This window comes from Pezoporus flaviventris, unplaced genomic scaffold, assembly GCF_033815535.1.
Source record: "Pezoporus flaviventris isolate CSIRO_AGI_PZ_B2104156 unplaced genomic scaffold, CSIRO_AGI_Pfla_v1 ptg000031l, whole genome shotgun sequence".
In the NCBI taxonomy this organism is placed as follows: domain Eukaryota; kingdom Metazoa; phylum Chordata; class Aves; order Psittaciformes; family Psittacidae; genus Pezoporus; species Pezoporus flaviventris.
In genome coordinates this window covers 62,839,337-62,866,081 of record NW_026892579.1, presented here as the reverse complement: position 1 = coordinate 62,866,081, position 26,745 = coordinate 62,839,337, and the positions used below count along the sequence as shown (strand labels likewise).

General features: G+C 41.5%; 1 long non-coding RNA gene across 1 annotated transcript in view; it reads left to right on the top strand.

Annotated features, from left to right (window-relative positions):
• Window positions 1-17,636, top strand: part of LOC133273304 (uncharacterized) — a 53,457-nt gene extending 35,821 nt beyond the window's left edge. The window contains exons 4-6 of the long non-coding RNA XR_009744726.1: window positions 3,259-3,403; window positions 14,381-14,530; window positions 15,784-17,636. This is a non-coding gene — a long non-coding RNA (uncharacterized LOC133273304). The remainder of the gene's footprint in view (window positions 1-3,258; window positions 3,404-14,380; window positions 14,531-15,783) is intronic.
• The last annotated feature ends 9,109 nt before the right edge of the window (window positions 17,637-26,745 follow it).

The window sequence follows — 26,745 nt, the reverse complement described above, 5'->3', positions numbered from 1 at the left end:
TTACAGTGGTTAAAGGTATGAGTGTGTGGCATGTATATCTGCTGCTCAGAAATATGATATGAATTCCTGTAAATAAGATATTTAAATATAAATGTGTTTGACTGTTTTCTAATAAGCCTTGTTCACAGGCCCTGCAGGGTTAATTAGGTTCCTAGATCTTATCTTTACTCTATTACACAAAAGGCAAAAACCTCTACAGGAACCAAATCCATTCAGAAAGAGCAAATAAACTAGCTCTAAATGATCACAAACTGACCAAGCTTTTCTGCTTCAGCTCCCTGTATGCCTTCAGGCAATTGGGATTTAAAAGCACTGAGATTACAGGACCATAAAAATACACATTTACATTTACGTGTGGTCACATGCAAAATTTAAGATTTAGAGAAAGCCACAAAGGGAATGTTTAACATAAGTAGCCAGGCACAAGCTGAATTAATGACACAGCAGCCCCAGCAGAAACACAAGAAAAACATGTAAACCTTCATCTATTATTAGTTGCTGTAGCCCACACTCCAGAGCACAAGGACGCGTGGTCATTAAAAGTCTGTTCTTTTCCATTAGATCTTTAAGCTGCCATATGAATGGGAGTTGGGCAAGTGCTGAAGTGTACTTAATTCACATGTAAGAGTCCTCGTTTTGAATTTGGCTTCTTTGTTGGATGATTAAATCACTAATAATATTAAAAGAGCAGCCAGAACCCTCTCCCAGCCGCTGACCACGTGGGGACACTGTGCAGGAGGACTATCCACCCTGTCTGTTGGACACCCTGGCCACATTGAGAGGGCTTGCAGGAGGCTGCAGACAGCGCTCTCAGGATATGCATCACCTCCTAAAGCACTGATGTGAAGGGTTTGCATTCCTGCAGCCCCTGGCAGGCGCACAGCAATTTTGCATCGAGTCTTGCACATCTGCTCCAGGCGATCTCTTCCCTTAAACACACATTTTAATGCCATGCAGATGCACTTCTGATGGAACTCTTCAGGAGCAGACTCTCTCTTTTTTCACATGTTGGTACAGCGCTTAGTGTACTGGTTTTCAGGCCTGACGTGATAACTTCTTGATGGAAATGCTAGATGTGACACCTCCCCCCCCCCCAATTTTCCTTTTAGTATAATTGTTTTAACTTGCTTTGACTCTTTTCTCTTAGCAGGGAATGGGTATTTTTTATAATCGTTTTAACTTGCTTTGACTCTGTTCTCTTAGCGGGGAATGGGTATGTTTTCACAGGAGTGTCCTGTCACGGAATAAGCCCTGAAATGGTTCATTTGAAGCAAATCTGAGTTCTGGTTGTGTAATTATGGAGCTGCTCACATGCACATGCACAAAAAGAGAGTGCAGGAGTTCCCAAGGGAAAAGTAATGAAGTCTGTTTGTCTTGCGAAAGCTTTGTCGTATTAGAATATAGCAAATTATAGAACAAGGTTTTCTCATGCAGGACATTCTTCAGGAATTAATTGCAACTGACAGATGAGTTTCAGAAACCAGTTATCCAGTTGCAAATATTTCCCTCCACAGAAGTATTTGTTTAATTCCTTTGCATATTACAAAGCACTCACCACCTCAGGCAGGGTCTGATCCTCAGCTGGTCTGGCTCAGCACGGTAATGGAGATCAATAGTGGTGCTACTTTGTACCAGCCCTTTAGTTAGAATGCTAATTGTTGAACCTTGCGAAGTGGAACGTCTTGTATTATTTATACCACAGTGGTAGGAAACTCAGGCTATGGAAGGGGTTGTACTACATTAGGCACTGCTTAAGCAATCAGATAAAAAAGACATTTTCTTGTGCATGCACTCATTTTTTTGCACTTAATTGGACTAATTGAAAGCTGTGGGGCTACTGTTGTGCTGAAAGTTAAGGGTATGCAGAAATCCTTACAGGATAGGGGAATAAAGACATGGATTGTAAGACTGAGAAAAGAAGCAAAATCGGAAGGTCATGTTATTTTATCTCTCACTGGAGTTTTCTCCTAGGATTTGTTATGATTTACTGTCGTTACATATTATGTAAACAGTCACTGTTTCCATGAAGTGGGAGGTCCTGTTAATCTTCTGAGGAGCTATTCAGCATTGTTCTGTGAGTTTAACTAGAAATGTACATCCTTACTGTAATGGAATGATCAGGAATCTCTATACCCTATAGCCTTGGGTTATGGCTCTGACCCTATTAAATGTGTAGGTGGGGTCTCCCTATTAAGTCAGTAAAGCCAAGGGAAGTCTGAGACAATTTCCATGCTTCCTGCTGTTGTTTCCTCCTTAGTGGATGCTCTTGACTCATCTAAATTTGCAATTGCCTGGCCCCAGGGCCCATGAAAATACTTTGAAAGAATACTTTTCCTTTGGAACTTTAGGAACTGACTGAATGGCAGGTGTTCTAAAAGATAGCAAATAGAGAATGAGTCCTCCCTTTTTTTTCTTTCCTTCCTTCTAAATCCTTTACAAAACTGCATCTTTACTTCATCCTCTTCCAGAAGAACCTATATTTCCTAGTCATACAGGCTGTCCACACTTTATACTGTAGCACAGACAACCCAGTTCTTGCAAACACATTGCTTATAATTTTGCATACACACCATCAGCTTTTTCAGGACTCAGTTTCTACTTAAAAGATAATAAGGATATGCAGGAATTCCAATGTCCCCAAACTGTCCTCCCAGCACATATGGCACTGAATACTCTGGAGTTGCTATTTTCTTTCCAATTGGGTGTAGATTTTCTATGGTAGTATTGAAGCACTTCAGCTGTGTTGGACTAGATGACCTTTGAAGGTCTCTTTCAACCCAAACTATTCTATGATTCTGTAATACAAACCTTCCCTCAATTTACTGAGGGCTATATGACTAGAAATGATCTGACATTTCTAGTACAATCTGGGACACCTGAGTGTGGTATCTTTTGGGATGTCACGGGGGCATTCTGATAGTTTGTCAAAGCAAAGTAAGTTTGGTTTCTAAATAGGAAGTTTAAAATAACAAACGTTGCATTATCTCTATCTGCCATGTAAAGATGACATTTGCAAGGACGTATTTCCATAGTTTCCTCAGTTTCAGGCATCTCCATTAACTTGGAAAAGCCCATCTGAAACCAAATGCTATATCATATATAAAGTTACTGATATAGACACAAAGATGCTAAATGTATTTTCCTCTTGTTGAAAAGCCCTGCCTTACCAAATTTGTTCCTTTACCTATGCCCATAATGTCACTGACATCAGCGGGAGACTTCCTAGGGTGTCTAAGACTAACTTATTCTTCTTTCCAGGAGTGATTCCATCAGTGCTGCCATTGAAGCACAGTGGAGATTTCAGGAGGGTCTCCTTCCATACAAGTTGCTGTACTGGAATAGATCCTCTGGCTGTGTTTCCTGTCATCAGGAGTTGCACCAGCTAGCCGTCTGTAAGGAGGTGGTAAGAAATCCCCAACAGTCCTCTCTGCTCACCCACTTAGCTGCCAAACATGCACATTTCAGTGCTTTCCTGAAAACACATTCCTGTTTTGGAAATGTGCTATGCCTGACTAGGTACACCAACAGCCGTGTGATTGTCCATCTGCTGGTCTACCAGATTAAATATTAGCCCTTATGTCTCCTTTAAAGCAATGAGTTTTCTCAAGTATGTTTCTCAAGGAGGAACATTTCTTCCTCCTCTTCAAGTGGTGGGGATGGGCAGGATGGGAATGTAAGCATACAACTGTGAAGAAGTAGAACCTGGTATTTGGGTTGATTTTATGTGGTTGCTCTTCGCTGGTAAATGAAACAATGCACAGTTACAGTGAGATGACTACCCAGTGGTAGTGAGGGAATCCTCTGTGCATCTGCAGGGTGAAGGTGTCTTAGAATCATGGAATAGTTAGGGATGGAAAGGACATTAAGATCATCCAGTTCCAACCCCTCTGCCATGGGCAGGGACACCTCATCCTAGACCTCATCTTGGTTGTTAGTTGGTTAAATCTGCCCAGGAGACAAATACTTTACAGAGAACATTTTCCATAAGAAATCTTTCAGCCTATTATGGCTTTTGTTGTTACTTCTGCTCTACAATGACCATACACATTTGTTTATAGGTGTTGTTATAGATGGGTAAGAAGTTTTAGTTTCTATGGATGGGTAAGTTTGAGCTGAGTGTGTGTTTTTTTCCAGCTGACATAGAGAGAAATATCTGAAATAGATTTAAGAAGTAGACAGAATAATTTGTTTCTTTAGGGTTTGATTTTGCTCATGCAAGTTATTCATAACTCCCACTGAACCCAATAAATTCCTAGTCCTTCACGGCAGGAAAAGCACTGAAGTCAATGGGAATTATTTGTATCCTGCAATGGGGGAATAAGCCTCCTGGGAAACTGTGAATCTCCTGTTTGCCATAAGCAATCTATTACTGCACTGTCAGTAATAAATCATTCCAGGATTTGTAGGAATCCCTATTATTTAAGTGTACCTATGCTTTCATTCTCACTTCATTCTAATATAAAAGTGACTGATGCGAGTTATGACCTTATGTTAATATATAGATTTCTGCTGATGCTTGGTTTATGGCTTATCCTTCATTGCCTATATTATAGCACTTGTGCCGAGAGATTCAGTGTTATGTCCAGGACTGCTGCAGCTCTTCTCTCCTCAGAATTTCACCCATTGCTCGTGAGAATTTCAACTTCTGGATAAATAAATATTTTGGGTCAGGTCTTAAAAACACAGAAGTCCTTATTCTCATGTTGTTTTTGGAACGTGCCCATGTCTTAGTGGAGCTCTCATACCACAATAACTGATGGAAGAAATAGAGAAATGTAACTTCATGTCTTAGCTTTGAGGGTCAGCGGGGAGGGGAGTTGATGGGAGAAGATGGGAGAAGGAGTAGACAGATCCAGTGACTAAGCTTTCCCTGCAGAGGAATAAAAAGGGTTTAGTAGTGACAGTAAGTAGAACAAGCGCAGTGTCAAATGCATATGTCTTCCAAAGAGAGCTAAAAGTCGTATCAGGCTAAAACTTCCATAGCAGCTCAGAGAGGACTGCAACAAGCTGAGCTTCCCCCATCCTGTTCCTCTTGGCCTTTTGTTGTGGGAACAGATGTCCCTTCTCCCCCAACTGTCTTCTAGTTACAGAATGAAGAACTTGGGCTCTGAACTTTTAGTTCATGATTGCCTTCACAGGCTCCTGTATTCCTCAGATGGGAGAGAAACTTCATTGTTATTCTATTTATCAGTCCCTTCCTGTATTGCCTGTGTAGGAAAAGAGAAAAGACTGCAATTTGCTGACTTGTTGGGCTGATGTCAGACAATCCCCACTGCCCAGATATTTAACCCTTACTAATTTCCTACTGCACACAAGCAGAAGACATTTCCAGAGCTGAATACTTCCTGTCTTCAGGATAATAAATGATGTGGTACCTAAGACAGAAACACTTTGAAGCCATCTTTAAATACCAAAATTGGAAATTGATCTGGAAAAAAAAAAACCCATGAGAGCAGAGAAAACCTTTGGGATGAAGTGCTTAGCTTTTCATGCCATCAGGAGAGATAAGGTTTTGTTAAATATATGCATTTTAACAGGTGGTTTTGACGGTGCCAAAGATCTTTTCTACACTCCTGTTAGTGAAATATGTCTCATGTTGCCACATTATTCGTTTTCTTTCAGACCTCTTAAAAGAAGAAGGTAAAGACTAATGATCAGACACTCAGAACAGGCTTTTGGGGCTTGTTAAAAATCATGAATGGGAAAAATCCCATATGATTAGTGGGCAACTGGAGGGTGTCTGTATAGAGCTGTGGTCACTGTGGGCTTGGGTTTGGCACTTTCACCCTGTGAATGGGTGCCTCAGTGAAGTCCCAGTGGAGAGAGCAACACAAGTTTGTAATCACAGGTAGGACAGGCTGTTCAAGGTGCAGGCCTTTCTGGCTCATCAGCAGCTTCACAGAAGGCAGGTAGAAAGTATTGAATAAGAAGAATCCTTGGAAACCTTCTAGTTGTATATGTGGACAATTAGGGAAGCATTGCCGGTTGGTTTTCTTGGGAACTGAATTAAAAGTAATTATAAAACATAGCCAGGTTTAGGTCACATGGTAAACTTATGGTTTATAAAGAGAGCCTACAGTTATAAAACAGTCTGCAATGGCTTTAATAATGTGATTTATATACCATTAATTCTTTACAAAATACAAAGTAAGAGTCAGACATACGATCAAGTCCCTATGCGACAGAAACAGCCATAAGCTGATTGTCTTCCTATTGAAAAGCATTTATTTGAGCTGTTTGCCTGTCTTACCCTGCAAATATCAACAATCCATGTGATTAAATGCTAGATTTTGTAGAACAGTGAGATTTTTTGTGCATGTTTTGTGCAGTTGCCATTATTTTGCTTCAGGCAGCCTCAAATGTTTGCAGTGCAGGATTGCAGCGGTATGGAATCTGGCAGGGTCTTAATGGTTTGACACTTGTTGCTTCCACTGTGTTATCTTCTGTGAAACACTAACTTCTTCATGGGGAGACTGTAGAATATTGATCAGAGCACAGAATCATTAACACGAAGTATTTTTCCACATCCTGCCACATAGGTGATCATGCAGTTGATGTTCAACTTTGGCAGTATAGCATTTGGGATGTGGAAGTCTCCTTTAATCAAATATTACAAAAAGAGGGCCAAATCCCCTGAAAATGCCATGGCATTGGCTGATTTCCCTTCAGCTGCATTGATTTTTCATTCTCTGAAGAACCTTATCCCTGAAGCTTATAAATTGAGATAAATGCTATGTCTCACTACAGAGCTTTCCAGTGATCAGCTGGAAGCTGGAGGTCCCCTGGCTCCATCTAGGTAATAAACTGCAGATGCTAGATGCCTTTCCACCTGATGAACTGTCGATGTGCTGGATAGATGAGCTGTCAGGGAACGAAAGAGGTTTCAGGTTGAAACATTTCTTATTTTTTTTCCTTAAAAAAGAAAAAAAGTAGTAAAAATGAATCTGTGGAATGCCTTGATTTCACCAAATCAGCATTTTTTCCATCAAGTACTGGTTGTAAGAGAAGGCAGAAGCCCCATGTGTTCAGCTGAGTTTTGGAACACAGCTACTGTGCTGCTCTTGAGCAAGGAGGGTTTTGGGGCTCGGTGGCTGGGGATCGCTTGGTTGCATTGCACAGACAGCGTGGTTCAGTGGTGAGTCATGAGGCAGCAAGGAAATAGGGGGAGAGTTCAGTGGGTAGGGTAAAGGCCTTGAAGATGGAAAAGTTAGTGTTAGCAGGGACTCATTTCAGGATCTCTGAAACACTTGGCACTGCAGGATTTTAATGTATATGGTTACGAGGTGGGTGTTGCGTGGAAATCAGCAAATGAAGTGGCTGGTTTAAGAACAGAATGCTAATGTAACAGAGAGTGGATATGGGGTTTGGAGTTTCCGTAAAGGGACTGATCATGAAAAATGCGGCACAGATTAAAGATAATAATGTCAAACACTTTGCTCTACTTTGATTTCTATCTGGATCACAGTTAGGAAGCATTCGTGTGTAGAACCCTAAGTAGATGGAACTGGATCCTGCCCCTCCAGAACGCAATGGCAGCTATGCTGTTTATTTCATTAAGAGTTAGACCGGGCCTTTAGGAATAGGGAGTTTAATTACTACTAAAATGGAGTGGATCCAGCTCACAGATTCTTTCCTCAGCTTTGAAAACCTCTCCAATAAAGGCAAAGATGTTTTTAAACAGAAAAAAGCCTCCACAAAAAGCTTAGAAAGTTCCATCTCTAAATCTCTTCTTCAACACGAAGGTGGCCCTAACAGATACGTTTTATAGCTCACAGCCAGGATATGGTAAGTCTCACAGCCATGCTTTTGGGCCAGTTGACAGCAGAAGAGAGTGAGTTCCCGTGTGAATGCTGAGTGCTCCAGCTCGCTCTGTCGAGCCAATCCATTTCTTCAAAGACCAGACAGTGCTGAACTTAGTAACATGAAAAATGCAAGTTTTGAAAACTCTATTTTAAGTCCACAGCTGGATTTTCAGTCAATTGGGATGTTTCTCTTCTTGTGCTTTCTGGTTAAAATATTACCTTAAGTCAACCAAGTTCTGTTTTAGTCCGCTTTTAAAACATGGAAAGTCAAGTTTGCGTTTTTATGCATTTTACCAAACTTTCTGATTTTTAACATGATTTCTGCAACTGGATAGTGATCAGCAGCAGATGCATCTCTTCTAAATGTTTGCTCTTTCCTGCTAGGATGAATATTCAGCTTCAATGGCAGCGACATGTTGCAAGTCCTCTGAATAACTGCATATCGCAGTTCCGATCGTATCTCCATCTAAAATGATCCTGACTTAGGAAAAGTTACTAGCATTCAGAGAGAGCTCAAAAAAGCTTTTGGGGTCAGAATTAGCCTCTAGAACTATATTTTGGTTTTCTATTACAGGGCACATAGTGTTGGTCTGGTTTTCCCAGGGTTTCAGTGGAACGGTTTTCCAGCAGGCAATTTGAGTTAGGCTGCATTGCAAACCAGTGCATTTCCTTATAAAGCACTAAGTAAGCTTCTGTGTCTTCTGCTACAAAATAGTATGTCCTGACAGAATTAATCTTCTAAGAGCATTTCCTTTTCCTTACAGTAAAAATTAAGGGTGAAAATGATTTTCCCTGGCTTTATATTCTAGTGAGATTGTCAGAGTTTCTTAGGTAGCCCATGCTCCCAGCACACCCCACCTGAACAGCTGTAGGACTGTGCTTAAGAATCCACCTCTTGACACTCATGAAGTACACACCAACTCTGTCACTAACTTCCTTCTTTATAGTCGGCTAGGGAATGTTTTTGTGATATGCCTGTGGTGTCACTTCCAGGTCTAGGACTTCATCATCAGGATTTTACTTTCACTGATCAGAGAATGTTTTCTACATTGAGACCTCGGTCCAAATGTAAAAACAGATTACTGTAGAATAGAATGCAGAATACAGATTACTGTATTGTGACAATTTGTTTGCACATCCTGTCTGGGCTAGTTCTTTTACTGATAGCTGAGAGGTAGATGGAAAGGTTGCACAGCCTTGGACTTGGGCTGTTTGAAGTCTGGTCTACAGAGATTTGACCCACATTTTATTGCAGGGTTAAAGAAAGGGAACTACATTCTGCAGCACTCTGAAATGATAGTTTGGTGTATTAAGAAGACACTTGCTAGGTAACTTTGCTTTGATTCATCTTTCTCAGGACATGTCTAGAAATCAAAAAGTACCATATTTTACCAGAAGTATAAAAGCTAATAGATATATCCAGTTACTCCCATAGTCCCATGCTAGATTGATGTACCACAGTTAGGAAAGCAGAAAAGAAACACAGAAATAAATAAAGGAGAAAAAAGAGAACATGAGAAAGGGGGTGGGGTGGGGTGGGTGGGAGAGTGGGGAAGAGAAGTGATAGAGAAACCAATATTTTTTGTCTTAATTTAGGCACTGGAATATTTGCTTTCTAGAAATGGTCGTTGTCTCAGACACATGCATCATCTTGACATGCATCAATGTCAAGGACATTGACAGAGAAATGTCCTTGAAGGTTAAGTCCAGGTGAGGTTATAAAGAGAATATTATCCCAGATAATTGATGGAGATAGAAAAAGTGAGTTACAGGGCCATCATATGCTGTAACATCACTGTAGACAGGGTACACCATGATAGCAAGCAGCAAGAATAGCTGAGTACGTAGCATTTCCTGTTATATTTCAGAGAAATAATACTGAAATCTACCATGGTTCCCACACTTTTAAAGACTGAGGAGATTTGCAACAAGGCTGTAGCACCTCTGAGGCATCATCTCTCTAGTTTGGCTGCAGATCCCTCTCAGTCCTTCCTGGAATAGAGCAGGGCTATGCCCAGCCCTTGTCTGAATGGAGAGTTTGAGGGAAATGGTCATGTACGGGCATGTTACATGACAATAAGACATTAACAGCAAAGCGGATGTTGTCTCTAAGCCCCTGAGTGACTCCCTCCTTCCACCCCTAAATCAAAGTGTGGTTGCCCAAGCCTTATTATTTTGATGCAGAGGGGTAACATATTGCAAGACTGTGGAGCAGTAAAAGGAAGTCCTTACTTTTTAAGATAGCCACTGGAAATACACATAGCACGGACCTTTCCTCTGCAGTTTTGGTGCTCTTTTTACTCTGTTCTGTATTGACAAGGCAGATCACATATGTGGAAACCTGCAGTCTAAGGGCCTGGCCTGGCTGCAGTTCTCAGTGAACTTGGCTGGTGATCCAGGCCCAGGGCTGCCCCCAGAATGTCACCCTAGAGCTGCCCTGCTCACCTTACTGTCCTGTCCCTGTCCTCATGCTCAGCTCCTGGACCCTTAGGGAGTAACTGGCCCATGCTGCACCCTTACATGGCACTTTCATAGAGTCATAGAGTGGCTTGGATTGGAAGGGACCTTAAAGAAGGACTTCCCTTCGCTTGTCCTCAGGGCTGAGATGAATTGTTCATTCCCAGTCTTCAGGTTGCAGGTCTGGTATTCTCAAACATTTAAGCCTGCTAGTTGCCTCCTTTCTGGTTAAGAAGCATTGCTTCCTTCCCTGAAGCTGCTGTGCTGTCTTATAGTTTGTGTATGCAACTCATGACAGGTATCTAACCTCCTCCTCCTCCTCTGTGAGTCAACTTCCAGGAAAACTGCATCAGGAATTCCAGGAGTCATGTAGATACAATTCAGGGGAGGTGTATTTGTTACCTCTGCTGTGTATTCATCAGAAACTGTTTTAACTGTTCCAGCTTTGTTAATATTGCCGGATTATTAAACCCTCAGTGTTTGTAATGCTACGAGTTGCCAAACAGTGAACAAGCTTTTGGCGTGGTCTTGTGTCATTTTTTACTTTACACTGGCAAGTATCTAATTGTTTGGGAGTTAGTCCAACAAACACTGCCCTTCCCATTATTGATTGCTAGAGCAGCCAGCATGTTTTGTAACTGCCTGTTTTAAAGACCGACGACTGCATTTGAAGTGTATAGTCTGTATTTTGTCAGCTGCAGCAGGGAAACATCTTTGGAACTGGATCACATAATGCACAGACCTGATAGATGGACTCAATGAAATCAACAATAATATAGTAGTTGGCACACTCAGAGGAGCTACTCTGATCCTACTCTAAAATTTTTCCAAATCCTTTTTATTCTCCGAGCCTCTGATCAAAACTTTAGGCCCTTTATAACCCTAATTCAAACATCACTTCAGAGGTTAACACATTTGAACTCCCAAAGCAATGCTTTTAACTTCTATCCTGTGGTCAATAAGAGGCTAAGTCTATCTATAAACAGTGTCAGATGGTGTCTCACACGTTGCACTTAAGAAACCTTACTCCTGATAGTTCCTTGACCTTGGTGGCCTTGCAGACTGCCCAGCTTAAATGACACTGAACAGGGTACCAACGGAGAGATCAACTGCTTGATACTGTAAAGCTGACAGCAAACTGACAGTGCTCAGGGTGTGAGGCAGGAGGCAGGAGAGCATCTGAGGGAAGTGAACAATGAAATCTGTCCCAAAGCAGCAAGGTAATTATAGGATATCTCTATGGACATATCCCTAGATTTTTAACTTTTGATTATTATTATTATTAGCTACTTGCACATATTCTAGAGAATCAGAGAAGGTTTGTTGCTGGTGGTTACTCTTTCCCCGTTGAGCCTGATAGTGTTGTAAATTACAATAGTGTTAGGAATAACTTGGACCAGAAACAGTGTTACTGTAGAGTAACACCCTCATTGGCAAACAATGGCTGGATCTTCAGCTGGTGTAAATGTGGGAAGATTTTGTGATATCTGTGGGTGTTAAGTTTGTACCAGCTGAGGATCAGGTCCAAAGAAGCACAAAGAGGAATTCAGCATTCAGTTCTTATTGCAAATCCTCTAGAGGAAAAGTGACTACAGGCATGATAAAGCTGAAATTGCATGAGAGGATTCAGGTTTGTTATTTCAAGGCACTTGGTTACTAAACAAACCTGTTCACAAAGTAGTGTGAAATGTACCAGTATCCAAGACTGAAGAGAGAAGGTTTTTCATCTTGATTGCTTTGATGAGGACGACAGCACAAAATCTGGGGCAAGGTAGAGTCAAGCCCTTTTCATCCTTCAGAGAGTACTGCCTTAGAAAGTGCTGGATGTAATCCCTCCACATCCAACTTCTATCCCTCAATCTCATGCCAGATTTGTACTGGGTGATTTGTATCCATTGCAAATATCATATGCTGTGCATCTGATACTGTGGATGCAGCCCCATTAGCAAAGCTCTGTTATATACCCTTTTGTCAAGAGCTGAACTAGAACATGGTCAATTTATCTGCTATAAATAAGGCCGTAGAGGCAGCTTCTGAATCCCAGCTGTGCCCATCAGGATCATTTCTCTTCATGCACCTGATGGATTTAGCTATGTTGACACAAGCCTGTAATACACATACAGCCTACAATCTATTTCTAGGCTCTTGAGCACACAAAATATTACACATGCCTCTGTTCCACAACAGCATGCATTTTTCTGTTCTATATAGTGGGAACAACTAGAATAAGCTGTACCAAAAGGTTTACATGTGCTGAGCGGGTGAGAAGGACGAGACTATGGGGGAGATAACGTTTCTGCCATGTGGACATATTTCAAAGGCTCCAATATCTTAGTGTTCACAACTGTAGATCATTTGATCTCTAAAGTTTGCAGAGACTGATACTGTGAAAGGGATTGATTTTTTGGGTTTCTTCTTCCCTTGCTTGGAACATGTGAGGCCTGGGGGCTCTTCAGGTTTAGTTCATTGAAATTAATCAAAGTATCCAGGGGGACTACATGATGGAAAAATAGGGGTTTATTTCTGAGCTGCAAGATACTTTCAAATTGCCTATACTGTCTGTCTGTTTATGGGTGAAGGGAATGAACGTGGAAAATCAGGCACCCAAGTTTCAGAAATGAATGAACTGCAATTAAAGGGATAAAGACAGTTAAAAGTTTGAATCAAGGGATTATGATGGCAACTATTGGGCAAGCTTAAAGTGACAAGCAGAAGAGCATGGTAACTGTCACCTTTTTCAAGTATAAGATTTGAAGATGTTTAGTCAAGATGATGAAGTTTTCATGTATTTTTGCCTCCTACTTGCTACTTCATAGTTATTATGCCCTGAGTTACCATAATCTGGGTTATTCCTTCTTTGAACATAGTTGCCCAGAAATTCTCTCTATAGTTGATGCTGTCAGAGGCAGGTAAACTGTTTATACAGCTGATTCCTGTTTAGTGGGTATAATGTTACTGTTATTTATTTTGTAGGAAAACAGTGAAGTTTTTGTTTAACTCCAAGTTTATTTTCTTAGGGAGCAGCTGAAGAGCTTAAATAATAGTAAATCTCTGGTTTGGGTTTTTCCAGCTCTTTTACCTTTGGAAAATCTCATTTCCGAATATTTTTGGAGATGTTTTCTTGTGGGAAATTTTCAAAGATGAAACATCTGCCTTTGCTGATGCACATGGCCCCAGAGCTCTGACAAAATCTTTTTGAAACCTCTTCCATTTATCCCCCAAATGGAGAAACAGCAATATTTTCATCACCTGATTTATTTTTCCATGTTACTCATGACCAAATGACAGGTTCATTGATCAGTTCTTTTGTCTATAAACATAGTTTAAACACCACTTTTAAATGGAAAAGATAGACCAAACAATCTGATAAGGATTCCTGATTGTGTACACTCCATGTCTCCTTGTAATTGCATAGCTCTGGGCTCACTGGTTGCAGTACCTTTATTATTAATAACATAAATAGGCTCTCCATTCTGTGTTCCTGTAATTTTTCTGCTGGATTGAATTCAGCATGCAGTTTTGTTGGTCTTTGACTATAACCTGTATCTAGATCATCTGTGTCTCCACCTCCAGATCACCCCTTTTTGCCGGAAGCCTGGAGCATGGAGGCGCATCTCATTCCTTGTCATCTGGGAGTGTTCTGTAGCACACAAATGAAAGGTCTATCACAACACCACGATCAGCCAGAAGGTGAGAGGGTGTTGTGCAAGCTCCTTTCTGACCAAATGAAACATGTCTGCCTCTAAACACTGACAGTCAAAACAAAGACTGGGAGAAAAGTGTTACCATCTCTCATTTATTCTTGAAAGAAAGCCCATAGCTCCATCTGCCCATTGATATAAAGCAGTCTTAAGTCACTGTTTGAAAATCAACCCCAGTCAGACTAATCTCTTAATTACTTTTGAGTGTGTATTTCTCAGTTCTTCCATGTTGAAAAGGCCTAGTTCAGGACTCAAAACAGCATGGCAGCAATTAGAGATGCAGAACTTTGAGAAGGGCTCTTGTCTTTTCCTAGCACTTTTCTTTTCTTTGAAGTGAACTTATGAGCTTTGAGCTCATCTCTAATGAGCACTATAACCTAGCTAGAGACAAGAGCTCTATTTTACCTCACCCTTGTGAAGGTTAGAGCCTAACTGAGGATAACTGACTTCAGTGCTTCTCTGAAATGTCTGCTCAATGGAGATGGGTCAAGGCAAGTAACAGCAGCTGTATATGAACAGCAGAGATAACCTGACTTCCACAGGAGGGGAGGAAGGTTTCAACCACACAGGGTAAGTGTAAAATGTTTTTCTCACTAGGGAACTCAAAATAAACACCGTGACAGTCCTCATCCCATGTTACCTTGCTGCTTGAGAAAATGTAAGTACCAGCTATAAGCCAGCCTGGAATTCCCCGCTTGATGCTTTAAGCATTTTCTTGATGAGTGGAGGAGAGATTTGATTGTCTCTATCTTTGAAAGGTGATAGAAATACTCCAGAAAAGCACGTGCCAATTACATGCATTAATGTCTCCGAGAAAAACCAATTCTCAGCTGAGGATATTGTGCAGACAACATCTCCCATCAAAGCATAGTGAATAAAACAGGATAGCGGGGTCTGACATGGAAGAGTGATAACTAAAGGGAGATAGATACCTGCGGTGTCTTGTGAACTTCCCAGGGGCTGTCACTAAGAGGCAAAGGCTGTCTAGTGGGTGAAGCTGGTGCCTCTGAATCCCTGACCTCAACAGATTTTGCCTTCGTTACATAAGAGTGAGAGTGCTGCCTCTAAAATAAGAAAGGGGAAGTTATTGTGATCACTTCTGACAGCTCCATGCAGGCAGGAGTTACACAGTTACACAGAGATATTTGACCTCTCGTCGTTTTGAGCAGTGAGGACTCCGTTTTACATAATGGGCCTTTGGAGAGTACCCAACATTTGAATTTAGTAGTGAAAACTGAGGTTTATGTACTGTGAAAGGATAGAGGGGGTATAATTATGTTCTGTATTGACATCTAAAGTGACTAGTACTTCTTATCTTATCTGGCCTTTTATGTAATAGTCAGAAAAAGCACAAACACATATGGAAGATGTGGATCCTACCTCTTTTTCTCCAGTCTCTTAGTGAGTTGCACTGGAGATTAATTTACCTAAAGGAAAAATCCTGGGATCTGGCCCTTTGCTGGCATAATTCAGTGTAGGTATATATGTACATCAGCTCAGCATCTGATCCCTTCTGCAACACGAAGGGGTTTATGTCCTGCAAGGGTCTGTAACCCTTCAAAATAATGGCAGAAGTCAATATATTGCAGTTAGGGCAAGAAAACTGTTGAAAACTGTGATCTGCAGAAGCAGCCACAAGTGTGGCTCTTCCCTTTTTGCACATAACTTCTCTTGATCAGTGTTGGAAGAAAGCAGCTAGTTCTGAGATGCTTTGCTGTTATCCTGTGTTAAGTTCCAGACGGGTGGGTTAGTCCAGGATATTGGCATGGCTTGTTTGGACAGCCTTGCAGTTGCTGGTGGTTTGTCTCTGCTTTTCCCCACAGAGGGTTTCTGGAGAAGAGGGATCCAGCCAGCCTGTTCTACCTGAGTATAGCTCCGGTTGTCGGCAGTGCTTCATCCTCCCTTTGAGATGCAGAGATTGGGTCTGTCTTATGTGATTCAGTGGGCAGTGAAACACAAATACATCTGCCTTTGGCTTGCGTGACTTGACAAAGCAGAATTGCCTCTAGTGAAGCTGTGTGGGTTTCTAGCAGCTGAAGAACTGGCCCAATAGGACATGAAGAGCTTCCTACTGCAGATGAAGCAATTCACCACCCACTTCTATTATTAGCAGTTGAAAGCTTTTTGAATCAGGAAGAATGGCAAAATTGACTTCCTTTTCTTTGGGCTCTGAAGTAAAAAATGGGCTGTTGTCATGAGCTGTGTTGAAAAATACCTCCTGATTTTGAGAGAATACAGAGCTGTTGACTTGTATTAATTATTTAGCAGCATATTAAGCAGTCATTAGTGAGGATGGGGATATGTGGAATGTTAATACTAGTTCAGCTGAGAGATGAATTATGGGGAATTACAACATGTATCTATGAAAATGATGTTACAGCTTTGGAGTGTCCTGAACAGCAATATGACAGGAATTGGGACAGAGAGCCTGAGAATCTGAATTCAATTTGTGACTCTCAGTGACACCCTGTGTGACCTCAGGGATCTTACATAAGCTTGTGTGCCCTGTTTCCCTTTTGTGAAAGGAAAAGAAAAGGAAAACTTTCTGTTTCTCATGTTTGCCTGCTTGGAGTTGGGGCCATTTGTTCTTTCTGTACTGTGCCAAAAAGAATGGGGTCTGAGTCTCTTTGTGAGAAAGCCAGGGCTTTAGCATAGAAGTCATTTTAAAGAAGAACAAATTCTGTCATATCTGGAATGTAGAATCCCAAAACAAAATTAGAACAAGGCAACCCTGGGCTTGTACACACAATGCTGTTGTTTTAATTACTACTTCAATCATTCCTTATTTTTAAAACGAAATACAATGATGTTTGCAAAATAAATGACTGCAGATTTCATTGTCACCAGTAAAGTGCTAAAAGAAGAAAGGAAATCATAGAAAGACCTTCTCCAGTGGGAGATCTCTTGGAGAGGGAGCTGCAGAATTGGGTCTAGCATTTATCCAGTTTAAAACACAAATGCTTTAAGTTCTCACGGTTGAAGGGACCAAGTGCTGCCTTGCTCTGAAAGCACAAGGGTGCAGTTCTTCTCCTCCTGTGCTTCCATGAAGTGTTGGAAGTTCTCTTTCATGATTTTGTGTCCCACAGGCCCCACCTCCCTGCTGAGCTCGGGAGTCATAGTTCCACACCATTTGAAACTGCATTGCCTATGATCCAGCGAGTTGTATGTGTTCCCTTGAGGCCTGGGTGTTTAAGAAACGTGTCTTCTTTCTCTTCAGAGATGCAAAATAGCTGAATAGGGTGACCTAAGACAGTATATCATGAGATTCCCTTGGATTCACAATCAGCCGTCTGCCCTGGATACAGATGGTGAGGGATGAGAGTAAATCCCTGAGGGCAAAGTCCCATATGCCCGTGTGTGTTTGCCAGTTGTACAGAGGGTCACCCGCTGCAGCACCTCTTTAAAAACTTATCATTAAGCCCGTCTCCTTTGTGAACTTTCTCATTATCATTTCATTGTGCTGTGCAGTCCTGGCCTGGCGCAATGAATATTGACTTCATGCTTGCTTTTCTAATTGAATTACAGGGGAGCAGGCTGAGCCACTGAAGTTTCCTGCCTGCAGTCTTGCTTCCCTGGCAGCCAGCTGAATAGAGGCTGAAAGAAAAGCTGTTTGCTTGGGCATTATGGATAACAGAGACTTGTCACAAAGCTGCTACAATGATTTATTAAAAGACAGAAGAAAATGAGAGTCTTGCTCACTTTCAGCACCAGCTGCTTGCTTTGCTTGCCTCCTTTCCTCTTTCTTTCCTTTCCCTTTCCCTTTCCCTTTCCCTTTCCCTTTCCTTTCCCCTTTCCTTTCCTTTCCTTTCCTTTCCTTTCCTTTCCCTTCCCCTTCCCTTTCCCCTTCCCTTTCCCCTTCCCTTTCCCCTTCCCTTTCCCCTTCCCTTTCCCACCTTTCCTTTCCCCCCTTTCCTTTCCCCTTTCCTTTCCCCTCTTTCCTTTCCCCTTTACTTTCCCCTTTCCTTTCCCCTCTTTCCTTTCCCCTTTCCTTTCCCCTCTTTCCTTTCCCCTCTTTCCTTTCCCCTTTCCTTTCCCCTCTTTCCTTTCCCCTTTCCTTTCCCCTCTTTCCTTTCCCCATTCCTTTCCCCTTTCCTTTCCCCTTTCCTTTCCCCTCTCCTCTCCTCTCCTCTCCTCTCCTCTCCTCTCCTCTCCTCTCCTCTCCTCTCCTCTCCTCTCCTCTCCTCTCCTCTCCTCTCCTCTCCTTTATTTGCCTTGTTTGCCTTCTTTCCTTTTCCTTCTTTCTTTCTTCTTCTTTCTTCTTTCTTCATTCTTTCACTTCATTATCTTGTTTCCCTTCTTTCCTCCTCCTCCATCCCTCCCTCCCTTTCCTCCCTTCTTCTTCTCTCTTTCTCTCCCTCCTCTCTCCCTCCTCTTCTCCCTTTTTCTCCCTCTCTCCCTCTCTGGTCTTGCCTTGCCTTATTAAAAACAGAAAGAAAAACTCAGAGAAAAACATGTTATTTGAGCAAATGCTTCAAGCAAAAGGCATCGTTCTCCAATCCTTAAATAACATTCCTTGCTGAAGACAGATGTGTTCATCATTATGGTCAATTCATAACAAAGAATACAAGCATGTCACTGTAACTGTTCCAGCAAACAACATCCTATAGCAGTGTTAGCAAGCCTTATTTAAGAGAGCATGCTGGAAAAAAAACCTGGGCTCCATAGTTTACCTTTTCTTGCGTTGAATTTAATTGTCAGACTCTTACTGATGTCAAAGGAGTGGAGTAATGCCAAGTCTCAGTGGCTTTGCAAACACCACATTATATTAGGTCGTTAGCCAACAATTCAGTTTATAGTGGTGCAGCACAATGGGGAGGCTCTGAGGTTTGCTCATGGAAATGCTTTGGCCAGAAAGGCCCAGAGCTCTGCTCATGGGGCTTGACCAACATGGGGATGACACTCTTCTGCTGGGTCTTTTTCCCCCTTATATTTAGTTTGCATTTGCTATTTATTTATTTATTTATTTATACTTTGAAAAAGTTTGATTCTGCTTAAATAGTAAGATCAAGAAGTGTAATTCTGTTGTCTTAAGTAAAATGTTTAGCTCAAGGCTGTTGGACTAGGGCAACAGTTGGTTTTGTTTTTCATTCAAATCTGTGCTGTTTTACATTCCTTATGGTTTATTAAAGGTGGCATTTCTGAAGTTTGGGTGGGGAGACAAAAGAGCTTCGTACCTAGCTCTGGTTATGCCTAAGTCAGGTCAAAACGTTTGCCTCCAGGCTGTAGCCTAATAAGAAGCTGTGCTTTCCCATAAGAATTTAGGAGGAAGGCCTTTCTTCTTTTAACGTCAGCTTCCTTGGATACATTTTCATTCCCTCAAACCAGGAGACTGTAGCCTAGAGAAAGCTGTGTGCCCTCACACTCCATCCTCCATTCTCCATAATGCAGCAAATCACCCATCTGCTGCGGATTCTTATTACTCACTACTCTCTCTGGCACAGAGTGCCAACCTGGGCTGATCTTGTCTCCAGAGAGAAGCCGCGATGCAGAGTTCATCTTCCTGCTCCCCTGTCTCTTGAGGCACAAGAAGGAGGATCTGACCTTCCACCAGCCTCAGTCCAACTTGTTGGTTGTTTATTACATAGTGATAGGACAAGGTTAAAACTTAAACAGGAGAAGTTTAGATTGGATATCAGGGGAAGTTCTTTACTGTAAGGGTGGTGAGGCACTGGAATGGGTTGCCCAGGGAAGTTGTGAATGCTCCACTCCTGGCAGTGCTCAAGGCCAGGCTGGACAGAGCCTTGGGTGACATGGTTTAGTGTGAGGTGTCCCTGCCCATGGCAGGGGGCTGGAACTGGATGATCTTAAGGTCCTTTCCAACCATAACTATTCTATGATTCTATATATTCTATTACAGAGTAGATGCCTGAGGGTTCATCGTATCATCATAATAGTGCTCATCTTGGGTTTCTCTCACATCAGAAGTACCTTCAACGATGCCAGTGTGCTGCACAGCTGGAAGAATTGCCATTCTGGTGCTGTTTATAGGCAGAACTTCCAGTAAGGAACACTTAGCAACTGCTTATTTTAGTGTATGGATTTACAAATCATAGGAAACTCCTGTAGGATATTTTGAGGCAAAATAAATGGGTTGTTAAAGATATTATATTCTTATACTTGATAATAAATGTGTTTTACTTTAAGTTCAATATGCTGTTAATAAAAAAAAAGACAGGACAGTGTTCAGCTCTTTTCAAATGGCTTATTCAGAGCTGACTTTACATAGAGCTGAGTTTTATTCTTTTCTTCCCATTCCCAGGTTACTACCTAAATGTATACTTTGTTAGGCCACTTTGTTGTTATCTTTCCTGATTCCCTGGCTATCTTGTTGTTCCATATTATTGACTTTCTCCATTTTTATGGCCTTTCACTTTACTTTTCACATTGTCTCAGATCTTCTTTTGTCCAATTCTAGTTAACCTCGGACCAGAAGGCTGCAATAAATTACTACAGAAAGATCTCACTTTTCAGTGCCTGGCATTTTCCTTAATGCTGATTTAATCTTTCTCAGTGATTCATCAGGAATTAATCTCTGTTGGGAGTACGTTTATTGGTGACTGCTCTTTGGTAGCCACTAAACTGTTTGCAAATAGAAGGGAGGGGGTTTTATGACCCCATTGAAGATAGGGCACCAGGTGGATTTATTCTCAGGTTTACATGACTTGAAAGGGTAAACATGAAGCTTCAGCCAATGCTTTCCATTGTGAAGAACACTTCCATGGGGCTTATGTGTGTTTGGTAGGTACATTCCAGGCTGAAATTGAATGACTATTGACTGGAGCTGAAGGGCCTTGTAACGTAATGAATTACGTTCTGGCATTTGAATGATTAATATTTGTTCGGAAATAGTGGAGGGCTGACTTAATTCTCTGATCTGTCTTGTCCAGTTCCTAATTGTTGTAGCTCTCTGCTGTGTGGCCATCAGTAAATCAATTCTTCTTTCTCAGTCTTCTGTTTCCCTGCCTTGTCTAGTTCTTTTTTTAGTCTTATGGGTACTGTCCATTAAGCACTTGTCAGTCAAATACTTGTTTGGCGAGGTCCTTGTTTCAGTTGCTGGCACTAAAATATGAACAGTTAACGTCATTGCAGTAGTAGTAGTCTGTTACAGGCAGTGTTACACATGGGTGTTTTATATCTTATATTACATTGGAACCACAACAGATAGATAGCAGTGTGAGTAGATGTTGCTAGACTCAGGCACATACACAGCAACAGGCAGGTCCTTGGGCTGTACTGAGATGCAGACTTACATAGCCTCCCCTACATAAAACTGGGATGTTTTAAAGCTTGTATTTGCCAGGGATTTATGGTCATGGTAACAGAAAACTTCCTTAAGCAAGTAAAAGGGTTCATTTTCTCCCCTTGGTGCTGGAGGTGGTACCTCCATTGGTACTGGAATTGGTACTGGCTACAGGCTCTGGCAAAACTCCTTTTAACTTTACTGGGATCAGAATTTCACCCACCTCTTTTAGAATTTCTATAGGGAAAGGCTACTGGATGTGCATGTTATCTGGTAGGTATTAGCACCTAGGATTTAAAAACCATGGCATGAGAACCATAAGCAATTAATGCACTGAAAAATGGTATTACATCTCTCAGTAGAGAAAGAATCTGAGTAAATAACAATCTTTCCACAAGTTCATCTTAGCTATGGCATAGACTGAAGAATTGAATGTAGGTTTTTTCATGGCTAGCTAGATGGCCTGGATAAAAACTGAAGCAACACAAATGATTCTGACCATTTGCTTAGATTTGGGGTCGCTGTAGAAAGGAAGTTTTATAAGCCACCTACAGTTTCCGCCTGGAATTGGAGAGGGAATCTTGCTGGGTTACAGGCATTTCAGATCCATGAACAAGCTTAACTTTGCAATTCATTGCATAAAGCTCAAGACAGTAATTGCTTTGTGTGCATTCTCACATCAAGACTGCTACCCGTAAATCAAGATGAATGTCTTTCTGAATGACTTGCTACAGTTCAGCCACAAGATCTGGGCTTGAGGCAGTGACCACTAAGTGAAGTGCTTTGGCCTATATAATTCAGAAGGTCAGGTCTGAAGATTATGATGCTTCCTCAAAGGGCTGTGAATCTTTACATTGTATATTATTCTTTGTGATGGAAGTGTGCAAGAATCAGAAGATTCTTAATTGCTGATTTTTGCAGCAATGGAGATCACTGTGAATTCCCATAGTTTGGTACATTTTCAGAAGGAGACAGAAGGAAAAAAGAAATCCTTCAACTTTGAAAAGCACAATGCTTTGACCAGTTCTTTACATTGGCAGGGGTCCTGTGTTACAGTGAGTCTTCTGAAAAGCAACCAAATTGCCCACCACAGACAACTATGATGAATAACATTCTCTGTCTTTGCAAAAAGTATTGCTTACAGTACCCCATGCAATCTCAGCATCCGGCAACATGCGGTGGATTTGTTTTTTATTTGATTTCTACCAGCTATTATTGCCATTCAGCAAAATTAATCCTTGAGAGCAAGAGATACTTTGTCAAATCAAGATTCCAGCTGCCTGAGTGCAAGTCTGCATTGCTCATTCTGGCAGCAGTGGTGAGTAATCCAAGGATAAACCGCTCCTGTGAAGAGAACAGGGAACTGGGCAGGTAGGTGCTGGTCCCAGCTCTGTTACTGGCCTCTTGGCTGACCACAGGCATATAACCTCACTTATTAGTTGCCTCCTTTTCCTTCCTTCCTTTTCTCCTGTTTGTCTGTCCCTGAAGCAGACTTCTTTTTGCTATATTTGTGCTGTACTTAACACAAGAGTCCTTCTCTAGGTGTGAGATGGGGCACCCTCTGCTTGTTCCTGCGCCAAAGAGCTATGTGCTCCTGCAGAACGGAAACCAGTTCTTTCTGGGTTTCACAGCTACTATCTCTGGTGGTAGCCAAGCACTTCCAAAGTTGTTTGCTACCTATTCCTGAAATCCAGTAGCAGGTAGACCTTTGCGTTGCTTCTACAAGACAGGATGCTCAGCTGTGTCAGACCTCTGGCATACAGAACTCCCTGAAGTTTTATTAGCCTGACATCATCCTGTGGGAAACATCTTAAGAGGCTCTGAATCACCAAAGCAACCTCTCGGTTGTTAAAAATTAAAACTATATACAGTGCCCTTTGAATACAAGTGTATGAATGTTTATCAATTCATGTAATTAAATATGTCTTTCTTAATTTAACAAGCTTTGCTCAGCAGGGGAGTGATGAATGTGTACAATTTCACACTCCCGACAGGCATGTTTAAAAAGAAGGAAGGGAGGGAAGAATAAAAAAGCAACAGAGCTCCCTAAATGGTAATTCAACTTAATTTTTTAACAAGACTGTTTGGGTTTTCAGAGTGATTCCATGACCTACAGCAATGATCAAAGCGATGCCGTGGTGGTGAGTCTCGTATAGCTGGAGTACTACTGAGTGTGCTGCAGCAGGGCCTGCAGTGTTTGAACGGTCTAGCAACCAGGTGCTTTGTTTTCTGCTCTATCAGTGCTGCTGGACTGACTGGATGCTCGGGTTCTTTCACACAGTAGCCCACAGCCTAACCAGGACCATGAGTGGTGCAGAGAAGGGGTGACAGAACAGAAAGATAAGGCTTTCAGGTGTTTGAAGTATCACCTAGATTTTCCTTTCTGAGCCATCAGTTCAATATTTGAAGTTGTCCTGGTTGGTTCCATATTGTTTAGTTATTTTTTTGGTCGAATGGACTTGGGTTAATATTCAATAGGAATTATGTCTAATCAGAAGAGTGTCATGCTGAAGGAGGGAGCTGGCTCTACATGCTTTGTGTCAGTTAGATTGAAGCAATGAGGTGGAGGACAATCTGTGGCATCACTATCTTGGTATGTATTTTAAGCAGTCCCCACAGTGGTGTTTATGACATACATTCAGTCACCGTTGCAATCATTTCTTAGGTGAGCATTTCAAAGCACAAAGACAGGAGAATTTCAGAGAAACTGGTGCATTTCTCAGTATAGATGAAAACGAGTTCGATGCTGGCATAGAATTGCTCTCTGCTTAGACCATTTATTAAAGTCTAGACGCAACATAAAAGCATGTAAATTGGTTCCAGTTGTCTCTAGTAAAAACTTCAGCTTGAGCTGGGAATTGATTGGTGAATCTCTCAGTGTAATTAAAATTGACTGTTAAAGTTTCTCCCCCTTAATTGGTAACACTTTCTTTGGAAGTCAGCGAGTTAGGATTCTTGCTGGATCATTTAAAGGAGTTCCTGTGTATATGATCAGAACTCTAATGTAGTTTTATGGAGAGGTTTACAGTTATGTTCCACCCTGGTGGTCTTTCATCCTGTATCTTTCCTATTTAAGATTTATGCTGTCATTCACCACAGCCTAATTGTGTTTTGATAAAAATGAAACGATTGCTGACGCATTTCAGCCTGAAAGCTGGTGACATTTTGAAGCTTTCAGTAAGATGATCTGCAATGCTACTCTGCTCAAAGCCCCTGTCTCCCTGCAAGTCTTCATTTTTAATGCCAGCATTTGTTAGTTGGGTTTTGTAGGGATTCTAATAGGCACCTAGAGCTGCTCTCCAAGTGCCCTGCCAGCAGTGTGTTACTCAGTGTGCCTGACTGCTGCCCATGCAGACATTTTCATTCTTTCTTTAGGAGGAGAAATATGTGTGGTGTAAGTCTTCTTGTTTAGATTTTTTTAAATGACATAGGTTTAAAACTACACAGGTTGCTACATTTTATGATAAAGCTAGTTCAAAGAAGCACATCTTAACCTCTGAGTACCAGACAGGTTGTAGCAGCTTTTAGCTCCTTAAGGATATCCTTCCACATTCTTGGTACAGACCCAATTCTGGAGGTTGGTGTTATTCAGGATGGTGCTACCGGACATACCTAGCTCTCTTTAAACATAAGCTGTCTTGTCCTGACTAGCCATGGACTTAATCACAGCGTTAACTGCTCTTCTGAATCAGGCACTAGAGATACACTTAATTCTTCCCACAGTCACAGTATTTTTAGTGCATCACAACCAGTGCTTATCATCAGTAAAACTTGAATGTGTCAGGGAATCATATGACATCCCCTGTTATGTGCACTGCAGAAGCATTGTCACCAACTAAACAAGATGGGCAGCTTTTATAACACTGATTAATGTTGTACAGAAAAGGCAGGAAGTCACCCAGGTTACTTGGCTGGAGGGTAATGCACTTAACACAGTTGGAAATTGTTTTGGAGGATACTATTAGGTTCTTGCCAACATTTGGTGATGCATGCAGCATCCATCACAGTGTGATAGAAAGAGTTTGTTAAACCTTGTTAGCTCGCCATCCCAACCATGAAAACTGAAGCCAGTGACACTTTAACATGCCTCAGTATCCCTGCTCGTGTATATAAATCAGTATCTTAAACACTTCCTGTGCACCACCATGGGCTCAGCAGTGTTTGGTGAACAGGAGATGAAGCTCAGTGAATCTGCAGCTGTTTGAAAGGAAGGAGGGTGTCACCTGGACTGCTGCCAGTGTGTCTCGAGGTCAAGCCCTCAGAGTTTAAGAGGTGTTCAAGAATAACACATGGGGCTAATCCTAAACCATTGAACTCACCAGGGATATTTTGTTAGTATCAGTGAATTGAAGTGTGGATCACTCAGGCTAGGTGAGTTGGTGTCCTTTGTTTCAGCTGATCCTAACAAAGGCATTTCAGAGGGATGCAAGGTGTAGTTTGGTGTTAAATGAGCACTTAAATACTCTTGCGACTCATTCTGCCACCCTCAACCAAGGGCCTTTGGTAACAGGATTCCAGAGTTGCACAGATTAGATCTGGACCTCAGAAATTACTTTCATTATGCTAAGGTTAAGCTGCCTAAATAGCCCTTGCTAGAGCAGCTGCATACTGCAGTGCTTGTATTCCATAACAGTTACGGGCATTATATTGCACTGTATTCCTTTCAAAGCCACAGAGCCAAATCCTGGACTCTGCTTCAAGCCACCAAACTACAAACAAGTGATGACTCAAAAAAAAAAATGTAAGTATTATATTTTGAGTTATATGTGCCATTTATACAGACACAGTTGTCTTTCGTTACTTCCATCAACTATAAATCATACATTTCTTTAGTAAGTTACAATACTATCTTTATATCTCTCAGTTAAAGCAATGGTAAGTAAGGGAACTCAGGTATTACCATGGACAGAATCTGGGCCTGTGATTTTAACAGTGCTGTAAGATGTAGTGAGAGGGATTCCTGAATGAGATTTGTTTCTTCTCTTGCAGGGTCTTTCCCTGTGGTTGCCTCATGGCTGTGCTTTTCTGTGTGTACATTTATATATATTCATATATAGAATCATAGCATGAGTTGTGTTGAAAGGAGCCTTTAAAGATCATCTAGTCCAATCCCCATATACAAAAACACTCAAAGATATGCTTGCACGCTTAGATATTTACGGCATTGTGCTGTTAAGTTGTACTTGGAATGAAGAATGATTTCATCTCTGCAGAGAGACTAACACAAAGGTTGTATGACAGTATATGGGCCTTGCCATCCTTGACAATGACCCCTCGGTTACTCAGTGGATGAGTGAAATCTTTTTGGCTTTAAAATGTATCTATAGTATATGAAAAGATGAGTTCTCCTTGATTTGCCCATTTTCTCTGCTTTTGACAGAGGACCAGGGGAGAAAGTAGTGATGAGCATGACCGAACAGATTGCTTTAAGCATATTTAATTCTCCTTTCATGTATGCAACACAATTCAGTTCCTTTTAAGCAGCAAGGTCATTTAAGTGTGTCATGCCAGAGGTTTGCCATTTTCCCCTCATTCAGTTTCTTAA